The following is a 6999-nucleotide window of genomic DNA, read 5'->3' as shown; positions in this document are numbered from 1 at the left end:
AAACTGCCCTTCACCTCTGGGCCAGAAAGCACCGGCAAGGGTCCAGGCTCAATGTCCCTTTTCGCTGAAGCTACTAGGGGACCACAAGTGCTCCCGGCGTCATCCTAGGTGTTAGCCCAAGAATCCACCCGCAGAGCCGTATACTATGGCATCCTGCCTATGCAGGGATGCCAAAAGTTTGCAGGCAGGTGCGGAATCTAATGGCCACACACACCTCCCCTGGGCCGCCAGGAGGGACACCCAGAAGGGCTTACCGCATCCTGACAAATCCTGTGACAAACACTCACATGTACAAGTAGCACAGTGAAAAAACAGACATAAACAATTAAAGGGGTATTTCAGGAAAAAAACATAATTTTTTATATCAACTGGCTTTTGAAAGTTAAACAGATTTGTAAATTACTTCTATTAAAAAATCCTAATTCTTTCAATAATTAGCTACTGAAGTTGAGTTGTTCTTTTCTGTCTGGCAACAGTGCTCTCTGCTGACATCTCTGCTTGTCTCGGGTACTGCACAGAGTAGAAAAGGTTTGCTATGGGGACTTGCTTCTACTCTGGACCCGAGACAGGTGTAATCAGAGAGCACTTAGACAGAAAAGAACAATTCAATTTTCTGCAGCTCATAAGTACTGAAAGGATTAAGATTTTTTAATAGAAGTAATTTACAAATCTTGTAACAATATTTGTACCAGATTAATTAATCGCGGCTATCCTACTTGGGCACTTGATAGAGCTAAGAAAAGAGTGGAATCTAAGTCATGTTCGGACTTGCTTAACCACAATGTGGGAGCGAGGAAGCTGAATCATGATTTTCCACCTAAAATTTCTTTTGTTACCACTTTCAGTGTAGAATACCCGAAGGTCAAACAAATTATATCTAAACATTTACCCATTTTACATCAAGATCCATCTCTTGGCAAGTTCCTCTAGTCTGGCTGTAATTTCTCTACCCGGCGAGCACCTAGCCTAGGGAATCTGTTATCTCCTAGTGTCTTGCCCTCACGACAAGGCTCCAATTCACACGATAGGTGGCTGTCTATGTGCGGTTTTTTCAAATGCGGCTTGGCCCGCTGTGTCACATGCAAATATGCTGTTAAATCCAATGAGGTTACTGGCAAAGATGTCAAAAAGTTTAAAATTAAACAATTCATCAATTGCCAGACCACGTTTAGAGTTTATCACATATGGTGTGATACATGTAAACTATCATACATAGGCAGTACCATCAGATCGATTAAAAAGAGAGTTCAAGAACACCTGAGAGGTGCTAAGTCTATTGTGAATATGAATATATCCGCAGTGTCAAAACATTTTAAAGAAATTCATTAAGTAAGTAATTTTCACTTTCAGGGCATAGAAACTGTCAGAGTGCCTGATAGAGGAGCCGATCGGGAAATAATCCTTCGTTCCAGAGAAGTCTATTGGATTTACCTTTTGCATACATGTTTTCTGCAAGGGTTAAATCTCAAAACCGATCTTATCCTCCACTATTGATACCCACTGACCAGGCCCAATTTTATTTGTGTTTTTTTTTGGCACTTATTCACACGTTTGCGTTTTTTCATGCGTTTGTATCCTCTTTTATATACTGTCTTGTATATTTTTCTTTTGTTGTTAAAATTGATTATACTTTGCAACTTAATCTATCGTGAGTGATTCATGGGGTATGAATCTTTTCAGGTGGTCTCACGGGGGTTAACTGGTGCCTAATTTGGTTGGAGGTTTGTAAAGCTTACTCCTCCTCCATTATCATCAGTCACAATGACCTTCACCTGTCTAGATCCCATATATTTTATCCCATGCCATCAGTTCATTGCATGTGATAAAGGTCGCAAGACCAGAAACGTCTTTATGCATGTTTCTACATTCCTGTTTTTATGGACTGCTGCTGAGAGCTTTTATTGATGTTATCGTGAAATAAAGTGAAGTTCGTTTACCGCTGGCTACTTGCTGTTTTTCTACCATACGTTGGAGATTTGCCGTGCGGACGGGTTGTGTGAGCTGACTTCCTCTGCTTGCTACTAATTTACAAATCTGTTTAACTTTCTGGAGCCAGTTGATATATATAAAAAAAAGTTTTTTTCCTTGATAACCCCTTTAAGTGAATGTGCGCCATGAAGTATGGCCCAATCTTTAAAAATGTCCCCGATCCTAGCCAGGGTGATTGCCAAAGGTGAAGAGTGCATGGTGCAGTGCTTCCACCCAGTGAGTTTTGGCACCTCAGGGTCACCACTCCCAGAGACACAGAAGTACCTCAGCCTTCAACCCCCTCAGCCTCATGGTGAGACCTGGAGGGGAAAGGTCACATCAGAGCAGCCGTCGAGCTGATTCCTCAGAACCCGGAATGCCCCGAGGCACCTGTCCCCTCCATGCAGCATCCATCCTACATCAATGGCAGAGACTAGACCACTGATAAGAACAGATACTACACTTGATCTTAGCCAAAAGGCCAAGAGCCATATATGCCATCAGAACGCAGCCGCATAAATGCGACACGTGCTGTATGCCGCAACTATGCAAATATATAGCACAGCCTGCAGCCTGTTCCAACTTATTGTGAAAACACTAATTTCGGCTGGGATTACACTTGGCGTGTTTGTCAGAACTTAAAACACCATGCTCGCTGCGGGCACATGTTATGTAGGAATCAATAGGATAATATGAAATGCAAGACACTAATGGGGTTTTCTTCATCCTCTTATGGCCTTATCAAATCTGTGGGATGCCGATGCCGATTTGGTGTTTTTCTTCCCAATGTTTTTAATCGAAATTCTTGGGTCACATGATCAAAGAATCACATGACTCGTAATAAGTACAGCCAGGGGAAAAGAATAATAATAATAATAATAATAAAATAATAATACATATTGGGGGAGTTGTATGAAAACCTGTGCAGAGGAAAAGTTGACCAGTTGTCCATAGCAACCAATCAGATCGCTTCTTTCACTTTACAGAGTCCTTTTAAAAAATGAAAGAAGTAATCTGATTGGTTGCTATGGGCCACTGGTCAACCTTTCCTCTTCACAGGTTTTAATAAACTACCCCCCCCCCCAGTGTTTTTAGTAAAAATGCCACAAAGATGGCAGAGAAAGGAAATGAGGGGGGTACAGTTTTTGGTGTTGGGAGTTGTAGTTTTGCAACAGATGGAAAGCCACAAGGGATCAGTGGTGCAGTATGTCAATCTAGGACCATGGTGTCTGATCTTGAACTGGCAGCAGGAGCCACGACCACTTTAAATCAATGGCTGCAGGGACGTCTGACGAGTGACATCCTTTGCTCCAGTAGCGCCATTTTAATAAAAAAAAATTGCCCAAAATCCCTTAGATAACAGTCATACAGAATACATTAGAAAGCTTTTTTGTTTTTCAGCCAATCGGAGAGCAGCACTACTGAAATAGAACTCTCAGGAGGTAACAGCGTGTCACACATGTGATGTCATAACCATTGTCCACCAGAGAGCAGCACTGAGCAGATATAACACTGCTCCTGCTCATTCTTCATCAATGAGGGGCTGATGCTGGACACTGTAGGGGCCGAGAATGCAAAGTCACATACACTACTGTGACTGGTAAGTGTCACATTGTTGTGCCAAAAGGTCTTTAGTGCAGTTCAATGTGCTTTTCTATAATAAACATGTAAATAATCTATCTTTTGTTTTCCTATCTTAGATGCACTATTTCCAGGATGTGGAGTAGCATTTCCGGACCTACAGCAAGACGTTGGATGAAGACGGAGATTTCCAGACCTATTCCAGAAGAATTTGGATGAAGGCACAGCCCCTCGAATCACGCACATACACAGACACATTTGCCCAAATTCTAGAGGTAACCTCCTTTAGTATGCCCAGAGGAAGGGCAATACAGTAGCCATGGATTCCCTACAGGTTTCCTCCCCTCTGGAGGTTTTTCCTGTCCTGAGTATTAGTTACTGTACGCTCTTTGTGAGTGATGGAGGTTACAAAAAATCCCGACACAAACATTTTTATATATAATAAATAAAGTTCCCCTTTTTAAACCATTCTGTGACTTGTTTGACTCATTTATTTTATTTGTGTGTGAAAAATAGTGTTAGCAATATGGAGATGACATAAGTTTTTTTTTTTAAGTGTCCAAAGCTGCTCTCCTGCACGATCTGCATAATGGGGTGCGGAGAGAGGCAACTGATGCTGAGTGGTACAGTTGCCAAGGCAACCATAGGACACCCAGCAAGTTCCATGCATGAGCCTTTTTCTGATGAATGGGACCCTAGGAGAGCGGAGGAGGCAGGTGAGAAGACCTCTATCCACCATTTTGAATGATCACCAGATCGCCACAGGTGATTCCATCCTTGAATATAATGCCCACATTGCCATAACCTGCTTTGATCAAGGCATCTGAGGGGTTAATGACAAACATTAGAGCGATTGTTGATGATTGCCACTACTGGCAGGTCCCTGGCTGCCAGGACCTGTCATACATGATGCGAGCACCGGTCCATTGTTTGTATCATGTACAGGGTGTAAATATACAGGGTGGGCCATTTATATGAATACACCTTAATAAAATGGGAATGGTTGGTGATATTAACTTCCTGTTTGTGGCACATTAGTATATGTGAGGGGGGGAAACTTTTCAAGATGGGTGGTGACCATGGCGGCCATTTTGAAGTCGGCCATTTTGAATCCAACTTTTGTTTTTTCAATAGGAAGAGGGTCATGTGACACATCAAGCTTATTGGGAATTTCACAAGAAAAACAATGATGCTTGGTTTTAACGTAACTTTATTCTTTCATTAGTTATTTACAAGTTTCTGACCACTTATAAAATATGTTCAATATGCTGCCCATTGTGTTGGATTGTCAATGCAACCCTCTTCTCCCACTCTTCACACACTGATAGCAACACCGCAGGAGAAATGCTAGCACAGGCTTCCAGTATCCGTAGTTTCAGGTGCTGCACATCTCGTATCTTCACAGCATAGACAATTGCCTTCAGATGACCCTAAAGATAAAAGTCTAAGGGGGTCAGATCGGGAGACCTTGGGGGCCATTCAACTGGCCCACGATGACCAATCCACTTGATGTGTTTCCCTCTTTATGCACTGAAGCTGGCACGTTCCCTGAGTTTTTCCAGCAAGATGGTGCACCACCACATTATGGGTGTCAGGTCCGAGCATTTCTAGATGAACAGTTTCCTGGAAAGTGGATTGGTCTTTCTGTGGATGCCAGAATTTGAATTTCTGTGCCAGATATTTCCTGTGCGGAAATTCTGCTGTGTGCACAGTGCGCCAGAACCCCATTGAAATTAATGGGACTCTGCTGCAGCAGAATTTCCGTACGGTATATTCCTGTGCAATTCTGCATGGAAAACCTAACGTGTGAACGTGGTCTAAGGCTGGAACTCCATGGAGTGAGTAAGAAAGGAAGGAATAGCACTACTTGCGATTACTACAGAACTGATAGGGTTAAACTTCAAACAAACAGCTTACACGGAGGCGGGTCCGAAAAGGCCGTCAGCTATGGTGGTGCTGTGAAGATCCGAACATAGGAAAAAATCAATGTGCATAGAAGATATATTCAAAGACAAAATACCCGCACTCACCATTAGGTTAGCGACAGCCGGCTCCTAGGAATTAATGATGGTTAGACCAACGGAACGGGGACCATGCTGTAACAGGCGCTCAGGTGTGAGGCGATAACCGGTTATTTTGCGCTATATGCGCTTCATCCGGCCTAAGGCTGGAACTCCACTGAGTTATTTTTTTTGCAAAAACGCCATTAAAAACGCCAATTTTCCCGCACGGCGTTTTTTCAGTGAAAAAACGCCACGGCCAGATGTTAGCTGCAAGTCAATAGTAAACTACAAAATGCCAGATTCACTTGCCGTTTTTCAGTTTGGGCTCAGAGGCTGAATTTTAAAACGCCTGACAAACCTAGTTTGGCGTTTTTTTGCCCTGAAATCGTGGCATTTTTATTCTTTTTTGGACTTTAGCGATCCAAAAAAGTGATGGAGATACCTTTTATATTAAAATTTCGTAGGGTACCATTAAAAAAAATAATAATAAAAAAGATACAGTAGTGATGGGAAAGATTGTACCTAACGAAATGTATCTTTTTATTACGAAATGTTTATTAATTTTTAAACAGGGATCAATTTATGTGGGCAGGCAGGGCAATAAAAATGTAGTGTGTGTGTGTTTATCACTTTATTTTTGTACATTTTTTAGGTAGTACTACTACACCCAGCATGGAACACACTGTTCCATGATGGGAGTAGTAGTACCTGTACTAATTGACAGATAGCTCATTGCGATCCTCCTGTATAATGTATAGATGCTGCGGCCGCTCTTCTATGGTCCCCTGCCCTGACGTATATATACACATATTCATATTTCCCGCAGAGAGTTGTGATTGGCCAGATGGTTCCAGCCAAACAGACTGTTCCATGATGGGAGTAGTAGTACCTGTACTAATTGACAGATCGCCCGTTGCAATCCTCCTGTATTATGTATAGATGCGGCGGCAGCTCTTCTCTGGTCCCCTGCCCTGACGTATATATACACATATTCATATTTCCCGTAGAGAGTTTTGATTGGCCAGATGGTTCCAGCCAATCACAGCTCTCTGTGAGAAATTGGAAGATAGGGAAGTGATATTTACATGGGACTGTATATTGGAGGGGACTGTAGCTGGCTTGTCCCCCTGTGCACTGCAGTCTGCTGGGGGCGCAATTTGAAGTATCATTACTAGTGTTGCTCGCGAATATTCGCAATGCAAATTTTATTCGTGAATATTGCATATTCGCGAATATAGCACTATATAGTCGCAATTACGAATATTCTTTTTTTTTTTTTTGTTCACAGTACACATCACAGTGATCACCCTCTCTGCTTCCAGCTTGTGTGGTGTAAAGAAGGCTCTAATACTACTGTGTGAGACTGGCGTGCGAATATTCGCATATGCAAATTTTCGTATATGGTAATTTTTGCATATGCAAATTTTCCCATATGCGAAAATAAAAC

General features: G+C 42.3%; 1 long non-coding RNA gene and 1 pseudogene across 1 annotated transcript; one reads left to right on the top strand and one right to left on the bottom strand.

The window, feature by feature from the left end:
• Positions 1-2296: 2296 nt before the first annotated feature.
• On the bottom strand, positions 2297-2462 carry LOC130344794 (U2 spliceosomal RNA; annotated as a pseudogene).
• A 533-nt stretch (positions 2463-2995) lies between these two features.
• LOC130279591 (uncharacterized) lies at positions 2996-4018 on the top strand. The gene is made up of 2 exons (XR_008846011.1): positions 2996-3568; positions 3669-4018. It is a non-coding gene; the product is annotated as an uncharacterized LOC130279591 (long non-coding RNA).
• The last annotated feature ends 2981 nt before the right edge of the window (positions 4019-6999 follow it).

This window comes from Hyla sarda, chromosome 1, assembly GCF_029499605.1.
Source record: "Hyla sarda isolate aHylSar1 chromosome 1, aHylSar1.hap1, whole genome shotgun sequence".
Classification (NCBI taxonomy): domain Eukaryota; kingdom Metazoa; phylum Chordata; class Amphibia; order Anura; family Hylidae; genus Hyla; species Hyla sarda.
Note: the sequence above shows the minus strand (reverse complement) of the source record. Positions and strands in the feature narration are given on the sequence as shown.